We start from the raw sequence: 13564 nt of genomic DNA on the forward strand, positions 1-13564 counted from the left end.
ACTTTGAATTAAAAAAATTAAATATGAGGTGATTGGTGAAGAATAAGAGCTGATCACTTAAATCTAATTAAAGCAACTTTCAAAGTGTAAAACATTAAACCACTGCTATTTTTCCCCTCGAGGCAACAGCTAGAGGCACTTTGGGTATCTAATTACCTCTAAATATGTGTGAAAAATTTCTATTGAAAACAAGCCCCATATATCTTATATTTTTGCAGTCATCCCTTGCTCATCTCCACACACCTACTACATTTCCTGCTTCTAACATCTTGCTTCAATTGGCCTCTTGAACATCCTGCTCCTCTTCACACTCTTGCTCTCCTGCACATACATCTGTGCACTCTCCGTTTCTTTCCCCTCTGAGGGCAGCCTGGTATAGTAGAAATTGTATTGGGCTTTTGGTAAAAAGGCAAATTAAAGTTATGCCTGTGCCATTTACTAGCTTTGTGCCCATATGCAAATTCCTTAAGCTTTTCTATAACTTGCTTTCCTTATTTGAAAAATTGTGATGATGGTATCTTCTCTCACTAACTCACAGGATGCTTGTGAAGATCAAAGAAGGTAGAATATGTCCCAGAGCCTTGGGGGACTCTAAAGTAATTTTGGAAGGACATCGATAATTTGGAAAGCATCCAGAGGCAGCCAATTACGATGATGAAGGACCTTGATCCCATGCAAATCAGGACTTGGTAAAGGTACTTGAGGATGTTTATCATGGAGAAGAGAAGACTTAGGTGGGTTATGATAGCTTTATTCATGTATTTGAAAGGCTGTAAAATGGAAGTGGGGTTATATTTGTTCAGGTGGGCTGAAGAAGGCAAAATCAGAAGGGCTAAGAGGAATTTGCAAAGGTGCAAATATAGGTTTGATGTCAGAAAAACAACAATACAAAACAAAACTTCCTGCTCATTAGAGGTGTTTAAAAGAGGAATAAGCTTGCTTGAAAAGTGGCCATTTTGATTGGTGGTAAAGTAGAGAGAATACTAGATTTGAAATCATGATCTCCTGTGTTAAAATCTCTTCTCACACACTAACTGTGTGACTGGCATATAGTAGGTGCTTAATAAATATCTACTAAAAAACATGATTATTGAGTTGATTTTAATCTGGGCAAGTGACTTAAGCACTTTGTGCCTCAGTTTCTTCCTCTGAAAAACAGGTTTAATAATAGCATTTTCACTGAGGATTGTTGTAAGGATAAAATGAAAATAATTGTAAAATGCTTTGCAGACCTTAAAGTACTACAAAAGCTGTTGCAGTTGCTGTTAACCAACTTTGAGGTCCTTACATAGAGGCTATACAGTTTGTCAAATATATTATAGTGGAGATTCCTTTCAGAATTGAAAGTTGGGTTGACTAGTTGGTTGCTAGTCAATTCCAAATCCCAGAATTTTGTGATTCCATGAAATACAATGCATGATAGCTATTGTAATTGGCTCTTCATTGATTCGCCTAATTTGGAACCAGTGTTTAACAAGGTGACTCATTCATAGCAAGTAATTAATAAATGCTTGTTGAATTTGAATTAAAAAAAATCAGCATTCATATCTGAGATTAAGGACATAACTTCCTGGTACTGATAATTTTCCTACAGATGAGAACTAATTCAATAGACCACCAGTCCCTAATGTTTGTTTAGTGTTTATTTTGGGTTTAACACTATGAGAAGTTACAAAGAGAAAATAATATACAGAAAATACTATAACACCACATTATAATGCTGGTACTGGAGAAGAAGGAAAGCAGTCAAGATATAGATTGTGTTTTGAGGTGAAATTATTTGACTCCATATAAAAAAATTTAAGGTATTATATCATCAGGATTGTTAGTATAGCAGAGTAATGTGCTCAAGAAGCCTACACCCATGAGGGCAACATGAAATATTGATAAAATAAATACATTAAAAGTATGAACTGGGAAATCTTGTATTTTTTTTGGTCCAAATACATGACTTCACAGTCTAGAAATCTCCCATGGCAAAAGTTTCTACCATCTAACACAGATCCACAATTTGTCTGAAAATGTTTTTCAAGGCTCTGCCTATGCCTACAAAGTCAGTATGCATTGAAAGTAGTACTTGAACACAGGCTCTTTTAATTCCACAGTCTGCCATCTACCCATCATTGCATGTGTTCTCTAAAAGTCATTTGTATATGTACAAATCTACATATAGAACTCAAAATTAATTCAACTATTCATGATGAATCTTGATTTAAACTTCTTAATTGAAATGAATAAATGAAGAGGTAATGAATCTTAATTTGATGCTATTCCCTTTATCCTACTGCAACACTTTAGAAGGCCATTTTTGTGTCTATTCCCTTCTCTTCTTTAGTTTAGAGATTCAACATAATAAATAACCCCTACCCTCTATGTCCATGATGCCATATTTCTTCTCAGATTGAAAGCTTTTCTTTTTACTCCTGTAATTGTCTTTGATCTAAGAAAAGGTGGTGAAAAGTACAAATGTCGTCATTTCTTTTCTTTTTCTTCATAAAAATTAGTGAGCAGCGCAGGTTGAGTTGGTGCTTTACATTAGTTAGGAGCATATAATCCAATTCCAAGCTACAAAAACAAATTAGGACCAGAGAACTGTTCTAGGTAGAGAGAGAGGATAAAAAAAGGATAGACTTTAAGTTCCTTAAGAATAAAGTTCTTAAATCATTTTATTTACAACTGCCTAATAAATTTTGTTGAATTGAATTAAAGGGATATGAATGTTCACCACATGAAGTATACCAAAATTCAAGTGTGACTAGCTAATAAATCCCAAAGTAAAATATGTAGGCAGATTATCTGTGCCACTGCTTCTCTCTGTTAGTGTGTGGCCTATACCAAATTAGATCAACGAAAAGATACTGTGAGTGAAGGAGCCTCTGAACTCCTGGATGGTACTAAGTAAATTTTCTTTATTCTCCCTTCCAAGTGTGGCCCAGTGGTTTGAGCCTGAGTCTAGAGATTTGGGTTTGAATTTTGGCTCCTAGACTTTCTAGCTTTGGATTCCTTAGGTAAGGGACCTTCTCAGGATTTAGTATCTTCACTTGGAGGTTAATTATACTTTACTACCTGTCTTACAAAATCGCTGTGAAGAAAGGGCATTGTTTTAGATGTAAAAGAGCTATTAATACATGAATTATTATTAATTTGAGTATAGTGGGAAAAATCTGGGTGAATTGGGTGAAATAACTATATTTTTCTCATCTGTAAAAAAATTGAAGTTGAATAGGTTGAATAGGATGGTCTCTAAGGATCTTTCCTCCTTAAACTCTATGAATGTAATTGCTTAATGACTAAGATTGGTAGTACATATAATATTTTATCCATTTTAGTGATAAGGAAACTGAAACCAGCAAGTTTAAACAATTTAACCAATATTTCATAATTAATGGTAGAAATAGGGCTATAGTTGAGGTCCCTTTTATGTTGGGAGGTAAAGGTTACTGTGATGATGTAAAGCCGTGAAAAAATATCACATAACGATGTCAAATTATTATCATTCACATGTCTCTGTATTAACGGTTATATCATTGAGGAATGACTTACAGATGACCTGGGTGCTTGATTAGTACCCATCTAGTGTAGAGGGAACCAAAAAAAAGCCCTAAACATATTGGGAGGACCCCTATTGGAGGGTTTATGGGAAGACAGGGACAAGAGTTCCATGGGATGCACAGTAACAGATGCATTATTATTTGCATCATTGGAGGAAGTACCTACAAGAATAATATGTGTCCATTGAATCTATTTCCCCCCTTATATTACCCTTGGTTATTCCATGTGCATACTTAATCTAATTCCTTTTACCTCTTGTAGTCATTGAGGCATTTACATTGAAAAACTGGCAAGGTGGGTGTAGATATGGAACACCCACTTAGAGTAGCACTTTTCGAAGCCTTTAAAGATCAGATCATGACAAACATCATCTTAATGTGTCTCCACTGGCAATTTTATGTAGACACAGTGTTAGATTTGTCTCCTTCTAGAGGCAATGTAACCTGAAATAAGTAAACACAGCATAATTTAATTGATAAAGGTGACCTATTCTCCTTCTCTCTCTCTCCCTTTTAGAAATTAAACTGAAAGGTCCTGGGTGATTCAGAAGGGTGTCAAAATTTCTTGCATTGAGCAGACACCAAGTACATGGAATGTAGTAATGTAATATCAGAGGTGTTGGATTCCACAGTACACTAACAGTGAGCTCATACCAAATAAGAGTCACTGAATTCACCACTTGGGCATTTGGGAGGCAGTGTGGTACAGTGTAAAAAAAGCAATAATTCTAGAATCCAAAGGTTCTAATGTTAAGTCCTGTCTAAATGCTTACTACTTTTGTGAGTTTAGGTGACTCAGTTATCTTCCCTTGGATGTATTTGCTTCATGTGTAAAATGAGGAGGTTGGATTATAGGACCTCTGAAGTCTCTTCCAGCTCTGATGTCCAATGACTTTAGAGATCAAGAAGGAACTAACTGAACCAATGATAAATGCTTAAAGGAAAAAAAAATATTTAGGGCCTTATAAAACAGGGTTGTGCATAAAGATAACTAATGTTATATAAAGAGCACATTTTGTACTTCCAGATTGGAAGTACAAAGATGGTGGATTAGACAAGCACTCAGCCTGGCTCTCCCAACATTCCTGTCAAAATGACTATAGAATAATGCCTCAAATAGAAATTTGGAGTGGCAGAGCCAAGAAAAGGTCAGAATGAGAAATACTTTTAGCCAAAGACAACATTGCAGGTCAGGAAGAGAGATCTGTGACACAGAGGAGCATACTGGTCCAGAGCTCAAGTGGATGAAGCACCACCAGTGGTGGGACTAGGTGGCAGCAACAGAAGCACCAAAAGCTCCAGGAGCTCTTAAGTAGCAGACAATAAGGGGACCTGGCAACTGTCCAAAAAGAGATTACAGGAGACCCCTGCGCTAGTACTAGATGCAGAACCAGCCACTGTTTATATATATTTGGTTTGTGGAATAAGCATTTCCATAACATAATATAATAAAAAGGTGATTATTTCTGAAACTGCAAATCTATTATGTATAACTTACTATTCTTTTTAAATATATAATAAAGTTATCATGAAAATCATTTTTCTTGTTTTTCTTCCTTCCCCCTACACTGGAGATGGCTACCATTAGACATAAATAGGTATATATCTGTGTGTGCATAGGTATATATGTGCATATATACATACATACACAAAACATATGTGTGTATGTATATGTAATATATATACACACAAATATGCAAACTTATTCTATATATACTTCTATTTATCACTTCTTTCTCTGGATTCATACTGCATCTTTCTTCATATGACCTTTATAGTTAATTTTGGTATTTATGATAGTCAAAATGTCATTCACTCAAAGTCATTCTTAAAATAATGTTGTTGTGAGTGTATACAATGTTATCTTGGTTCTGCTTATTTCACTGCAACTCCATTGCCACCCTATACCAACTTCAAGGTCATAGTTCAGTGGTAGAGACCAGCACTTTTAGGCAAGAAGAAGTGTGATCATGGAGGGGCAAATGTTTGGCAGCTTATTTGCTGCCTTTTTGTCCTTACCCAGTTGTGGGTTACAGATCAAGGGCTAGGAGGAGCATTTTTGATCAAAAGGCAATGGAATCCCTCAGAGATTGAGACATTGGTTTTGGTCATGAGGGACCAGAAACTCTTAGGGACAACATTACTTTTGGTCCCAAGGGAAGAGGGGCACTGAAGAGTAGTATCAATTGCAATTCCAAAGGATCAGAGGCCCTTCCTGAGTAAGGACCAGAGTACAGACCAAGAAAGCAGTGACCACACCTCTCCCCAAATCGCACCACCTTGGAAGCACTGAAAACTTCCAAACTGCCAGAACTAGTTCTGAAAATAGCAATGAGATAAAACCTGAAGCTTGAGACAGAGCCCTTCCCTCCCCTCTAACACTGGAAACAGAACCTAACATTAACATAAAGTTGCAAAGAAATAGGGTGGAAAAATGAACAAACAACAACAACAGCAGCAAGAACCTGACCATAAAAAGCTATAAAGGTGACAGGGAAGATCCAAACAGATAGTCAGAAGAAGACAGTGAAGTCAAAGTGAATACAAGCAAAGTATCAAAGAAAAATGTGAATTGGATACAAGATCAATGAGAATTCCTAGAATAGCTAAAAATCAGTTTCAAATACAAATAAGAGCAGTAGAGGAAAAAACTTGTTTAAAAAATTAAAGCAAAGGAAGAATATTATGAAGAGACAATTAACACTTTGGCAAAAGATGAACAAAAATACTGAAGAAATTAATGCCTTAAAAACCAGAATTGGCCAAATGGGAAAGGAAGTACTAAAATTCACTGATTAAAAATAAGTCCTTAAAATCATAATTGACCAAATGGAAAAAAAAAAAAAACAAGCACAAAAACACACTGAAGAAAATCATTTCTCAAAAATTAGGATTAGGGAAGTGGAAACTAATGACTTCATAAGACATCTCAAAACAAAAAAAGTCAAAAGAATGGGAAAAAAAGAAGATATGTGAAATATCCCATTGGGGAAGAATGCTGACTCGGAAAACAGATCAAGGAGAGATAACAGAAAAATTACTGGATTACTTGATAGCAAAGATCAAAAAAAGAAATTAGACATCATATTTCAAGAATTTTTTAAGGAAAACTTCCCTAATATACTAGAAAACAGAAATTGAAAGAATCTACCAAACACAGCCTGAAAGATCCTACAATATGCACAGGTTTAATATTATGAAAAATATCAATGTAATTGACTATAACAATAACAACAGTCATGTGATTATATCAATAGATATAGAAAAGCCATGGACAAAACACAATGCCCATTCCTACGAAAAACACAAGAAAGCATAGAAACTTTTCTTAAAATGATAATTAGTATCTATCTAAAACCAAAAACATGCATAATCTCTAATGGAGATAAACTTAAAACCTTCCCAATGAGATTAAGAGTGAAGCAAGGATGTCCATAATCGCCACTATTATTCAGTATTTTACTAGAAATGCTAGCTACAGCAATAAGACAAGAAAAAAAATGGCAAGAATAAAAATAGGCAATGAAATAAACCTGTCATTCTTTGTCAGATGATATGATGATTTACTTACAGAACCCTAGAGAATCAACTAAAAAAACACATTGAAACAAGAGAAGCCTCAGCAAAATTGTTGTTACTGTTCAGGCACAACTGATTCTTTGTGATCCCATTTAGATTTGCCTTGGCAAAGATAATGGAGTGGTTTGTCATTTCCTTCTCTAGCTCTTTTTACAAATGAGGAACTGAGGTAAACAGGATTAAGTGATTTGACCAAGGTCACACCACTAAGGAAGTTTCTGTGGCCAGATCTGAACTCAGGAAGATGTGTCTTATGGACTCCAGTTCTGGCACTGTATTGTATTAGCCACCTAGCCTCCCAGCAAAGTTGTAGGATATAAAATAAACCCACATAAATCATCAGCATTTCTATATACTATTGTGATACTTGGAATTAAGATTGCCATTTAGATCTATGATAAAGAACTCCGTTTTAGGATAGTTGTTGACCCCTCCCTGCATTACAGTACACATCCGTGTACCAAGAATAAAATGCCTTGCCACACATTCCTGTAATACCCCAAGGGACCCCCACCCTCTTGTTTCAACCTGAATTAGCACAAGACCCTGTCTCAAGACTATGGCTTTAGGAACAAGGAACTGACCCACACCTAAAGTGAACAAACAAGTCCTGTTATCGGTATGTCCCTCAAGGCCCCTGCCCCCAAACAGTAAAATAATAAGGCAACATGAATGCAGTCAGACCTCGAGGGGTCCCTCGAGGCCTGTTCCTGCAGCTAAAAAGGATAAGGTTATCAAAGACGGACATTTGCTAACATCCCTGTTCTTTGACCCTTTTGTCAAACCCTTGTGCAACGACCCATACAGCTAAGGGAAATAATTAACCGCTGAACCTTGGCTTCTGTACCCTTTTTGCTTGCTTAATCATTAATAGTTCAGTATAAAAGTCTCCCCCTGAGCTCTGTTTGGGGCCACTCTGATTTGGGTTGCTTGTGCCCCGGACGGCAGCGGGCTAATAAATTCTCCAATCAAAACTTATACTCTGTGACATGTCTTGCTCGCTGCACGGTTTGGTATAACACAATCAACAAAACCCAACAGGAAGAAATAGAAAGAGAAATTCCATTTAAAATAACATCAGACAACACAAGTACTTGGCGGTCTACCTGCCAAGACAAACTCAGAAAACATATGAAGGCAATTACTTTTTCATACGAAGTCATATCTAAACAATTAAATAAATATAAATTGTTCATGGGTAAGGTAAGCCAACATAATGAAAAATTATAATTATATATGTTAATTTACTTATTTGGCACCATATCAGTCAAACTATCAAATAATTATTTTACAGAGCTAGAAAAAATACTAATAAAATTCACCTGGAAAAACAAAAGGTCAAGATTATCAAGCAAATCAATGAACAAAAAATGTGTAGGAAGGCAGCCTAGCAGTTGCAGATGTCAAAGCCTATTACAAAGCAGTAATCAGCAAAAGCAATCGAGTGGTGGATCAGTGGGAAAAGATTTGATACACAATACACAGTAGTAAATGACCATAGTAATCCAGTGTTTGATAAACCCAAAGATCTAAGCCTTTGGGACAAGAACTCACCATTTAACAAAATTGATGGGAAAAAAAAGCACTTTGGCTAGAACTAGGCATCTCACACCTTTTCCCAAGATAAGGTCAAAATGGATACATGATTTTATACATAAAGGTTGATATTATAAGTAAATTAGGGGAGCATGGAAAAAACGTACCTGTCAGATCTCTGGATAAGGGAAGAGTTTGTGACCAAACAAAAGATAGAGGAGATTACAGGAAGTAAAATAAATTTAATTCCATAAAGTCAAAAAGCTTTTGCATCAACAAAATTAACGTAGCCAAAATTAGAAAGAAAGAAAGAAACTAGGAAAACATTTTTGTGACAAGTTTCTCTGATAAGGCCTCATTTCTCAAATATAATAAGAAACTGAGAAAAATTTATAAAAATAAGAGCTTTTGCCAATCAGATAAATAGTTAAAGGATAAATGAACAAGCAGCTTTCAGAAGAAGAAATCTAAGCTGCCAATAGTCACATAAAATGTTCTAAATCACTTCTGATTAGAGAAATGAATATTAAGACAACTCTGAGATACTACTTCATACATATCACAGTGGTTAACATGACAGAAGAGGAAAACGACAAATGCTGGAGGAAATGTGAAAAAATTGTGACCCTAATGCACTTCTGGAGTTGTGAACTAGTTTAATCATTCTGGAGAACAATTTGGAACTGCCCCAAAGGGCTCCAATACTGTGTGTACCCTTTAACCCAATAATACCACTACTTGGTCAGTATCCCTAAAAGATCAAAGAAAAGGGAAAGGACCAATTTGTAAATATCTATGTATACATGTATACACACACATCAGTTCTTTTGTGGTGGCTAAGAACTGGAAATTGAGGGGATGCCCATCAATTGGGGAATGGCTAAAAAAGTTGTGGTATATGATTGTAATGGAATAGTATCATGCTGTAAGAAATGATTAACAGGTTAATTTCAGGCAAATCGGTGAAAACTTATATCAACTCATGCAAAGTAAAATGAGCAGAACCAGGAGCACACTATACACAGTAAGAGCAGTGTTGTAAGGATGATCAACTGTGAAAGAATTAGCTATCCTGATTAAGACAATTAAGGTAATTCCAACGCTGATGAAAATGCTATTCACCTCGAAAGAGAACTGAACTCTGAATGCAAATTGAAACGTTTCTTAAACTTTATTTCTATTGTTTTATTTTGTTTGTATTTTATTTTGTGACATGGCTAATATGGAATTATGCTTTTTATGATCTCACATGTGTAATTGAAATCGAAGTGTTTACCTTCTTAAGGAGGGAGGGAGAGGATGTGGAGCTCAATTATTTAAAAATGATTTTAAAAATTTACATGTAATTGGGAAATATCTAATGAAATAAAAATAATTTTAAAATAAATAGCACATTTTATGTCTTCATTTTCAAGGTTTTAAGACGCTAAAGCAACTTCTGTCTTATATGTGATATAGTAGTGGACCCTCCGTCTGTGTCCTTCCATGAATTGAAATTGAATGGAGTTGACCCTGTGTTCCTGAAAAATATTACAGCTGAATGTAAGCATTAGGATGTTTTACTAATTGGGAAAGGCTTCCAACAGGATATTTTCCATTCCTATAATCAACCAATGAACAAACATGTACTATGCACCTAATCTGTACCAGTTGCCCTGGGAATACAAAGAAAAACAAAACAAAACAAAACAAATCTATAATCCTTATTCGCAAGGAGCTCACTGGCAGATGACAAAAATGGTTGTTTTTTTTGTTTGTTTTTTAAAGAGGATTCAAAAAAGACTTCTTCAGGTATGTAACACTTTGAGCCTTAAAGAGAGTTTGGGATTACAAGAGGTACAGATGAGAAGGAAGAACATTATGGTCAGAGAAGAAGGCATGGAGGCAGGAAACGGAATGCATGGAGAGAGGAGATAGAATATCATTTATGGGGAATAGCAAACAGTCTCAATAGATTGAAACATAGAGTGATGTTTAATCAGCTTGGAAAAAATGAACTGGCCCCTTGTAGTAAAGGACTTTAAATGCCAAACAAAAGAGTTAGCATTCTATTCTAGAAGCAGTAGAAAGCCCCAGGTGTTGCTTGAAGAGGAGAGTGATATACTCAGATCCAGTGGTGGGATTCAGCCAGTTTGCACCAGTTTGGTAGAACCGATACCTAATTTTGGGTTTAGTTTGCCAACCAGTTGTGGGAGGTGGGGGTCAATTTCATGGAGAACTGATTGTTAATTCATTTGAATTAACCACTGTTCAGATCTGTGTTGTATGCCTATCACTACTTCATTATCTTTATTGAAATTTTGGTCTTTCTTCAAGGCTCAGCTTAGGTGTGACCTCTTCCACGAAAACTTCCTAGATATCTCTCTCTCTCTCTTCCTCTCTCTCTGTCTCTCTCTGTCTCTCTGTCTCTCTGTCTCTCTCTCTCTCTCTCTCTCTCTTTCTGTCTCTCTCTCTCTCTCTCTCTCTCTCTCTCTCTCTCTCTCTCTTCCTATTCTTAGAACATTTCATTAATCTCAATCCTACCCCTCTCCTTACTTTGTCATATTCATATAGTGCTAGCTTTATGAATTAAGGACTATGTATGTTTTTTAATTATAGTTGCTTAGCACAGATTCTGAAAAACAGGACACTATATTAAGCATATGCATTCCTTTTTTTCCATGTGGGAATTCTCTTTATAGTTTTAGACTGCAATATGCCTAACATTTTTAATCAGAGAGCTTCCTGAGGCTCTAAGAAGTTAAGCAATTTGACCATGGTGACATCATTATTAATATTAGATAAGATATTTGAATTGAAATATTTCTGACTCTAAGATTGGCGTTCTACCCACTATTCTACTCTATCGCACTCCTTTACACATAATAGTTTTCTTTTTAAATAAATGGTTGCTGAATTGAACCATATTCAACTTGACTCAATGAAGAATGAAAGTTCTTTTATCTATGGATCAGCCTAGGTGACTTTAATGAAGCTCAATACTAGAGGAGAGTGTTGACTATGAGCTGATGGATTTTTCATCTATAACAACCTGTGAAATAGTCAAATCAGGCATGAAAGTTGTAATTTACATGGGTGATGGTTATATGCACACTGTATGTGGCATATGTGTAAACATTTTTTAAAGGTTAGTCCTGAATGTTTACAAAGGAAAAAAATCCATTGCTTCCTTATTCCAATGCTCATTTTCTTGCTATTCCCACATAATTCCCTCACCTGGCACGTTTCTTTCTATCAGTCAAGTGGGATCTATTTTCCAAAGAAGCATACTTTCAGTGGGAGTACTTTCTAAGGCTGCAGCTACAATGTCACCAACAAAACCTGTTGAAAAGTAAAAAATTCAAGCAGCCATTTTTTGCATCCTGACACCAAATAACTGTTTTGACTGATTATTTTCAGGGAAGTGACAGGTTGTCTTGGCATAATATAGTCAATTTAGTGCATGAATGATGCATGGAGAGAGTTGAATTTTGAAAGGACCAAACTCAAAATCACAGATTTTCTGACTTGGAAGGGACTTTAGCAGTCATTTAGTCCAACCCATGTCTGAAAGAAATTTTCCTCTATTATATATACATCACAAGTGGTAAGGCAGCTATGCCTTGAAAATCTCCTGAGCCTGCTATCTCCAGATACAGTCCATTCCATCTTCAGAAAATTCTTACTGTTAACAAGTTGTTTTTTTTTTTTCTTCTGACATCAAAGTTAAATTTATCTTTTTGCAAATTCCATCCATTGCTTCTGGTCCTTCTGCTCCCTCGGACTATATAGAACAAGTTGAATCCATTTTTCTACATGATAATCTATCATATACCTTATCACAATGATTATTTCTCCTCTGTATCTTCTCTTCTCTAGGCTAGACATCTCGGGTTCCTTATATGATACTGACTTTTATCTGCCCTCCTCTGATTATTCTCCATTTCTTTAATTGGCATCTGCACCTGAACTCCATAATGCTGATGTGGTCTGATCATGCCAGCATATGGAGGGATCTTCTTATTCTGGGAGCCATTCCTTTCTTATAGTTATTCTCTGAACTACCTGGATATTCAAATACTTATTCTAACATACTGTATATGGGGAATACAAGATCACAGGTGGTTTACTACATAAAGTAGGCAGAGTATTGGAACCTGAGTCAGGAAGAAAAATTGGCTTCAAATCTTCTTGCTGGCATTTACTAATTGTGTTTCCTTGAATAAATACCTCGACATACATACGCCTTAAGCAATTTCTTTTCTCCTACTTTATAGAGGAGTTGGATCTGAGTTGGTCAAGGATTTTCCCATCCCTGTTGTCATTTTTCCTTTGTTCTCAAAAAGGACCATGGCACCAGGAAGAAGATGCCAAGATTGGCAAGTGGGTTAGATTAAAGTGAGGGAGGGCCGTGGAAAGTCACTAGCTTTACTTTCTCCTCCAAAGCTATCTGGGCCTCCTGTGACAAACTATACACCCAGACAACTGGGGATGGTCCCTGATGCAGTGGGAGACCTTGGCCTTTCTAAGTTAAGGTCTTTCCCGGGTCTCAGTTTAACTGAGGCAATGTCCATTCAGTGTTTAAGGCTAGGTAAGAAATGAAAGTGGCCAATTTCATCCCCAGTGGGGCAGCTTGTCCTACTGGCTCTGGAGGAGAAAGTGAGGCTAGTGACTTTGCACAACCCCGTCCTTGACATTTTGATGTACGTAGAATATTAATGTGTTATTGTTTACTTTGTTTATCCTTGACATTGGAAGAAATTGGATATTAACTCTGAATACAGAACTTGCTTAATTAATTGTATTGGGAACTGACTCACAAATACAGCAAAATTTCCATTATAAATTACCTATGCTATTTAATACCCTGGGGAAACACAATTTGTTAGATTATTTTGGATTAAAAAGAGTTAATGCAT

The 13564-nt window shown here is 36.0% G+C and overlaps 1 protein-coding gene across 1 annotated transcript in view; it reads right to left on the bottom strand.

Annotated features, from left to right (window-relative positions):
* The window catches only part of FAM155A (family with sequence similarity 155 member A), a 760174-nt gene that overhangs the window by 477062 nt on the left and 269548 nt on the right, over window positions 1-13564 (bottom strand). The gene's annotated exons all lie outside the window — the stretch shown is intronic.

Source organism: Trichosurus vulpecula, chromosome 4 (assembly GCF_011100635.1).
Source record: "Trichosurus vulpecula isolate mTriVul1 chromosome 4, mTriVul1.pri, whole genome shotgun sequence".
NCBI lineage: Eukaryota > Metazoa > Chordata > Mammalia > Diprotodontia > Phalangeridae > Trichosurus > Trichosurus vulpecula.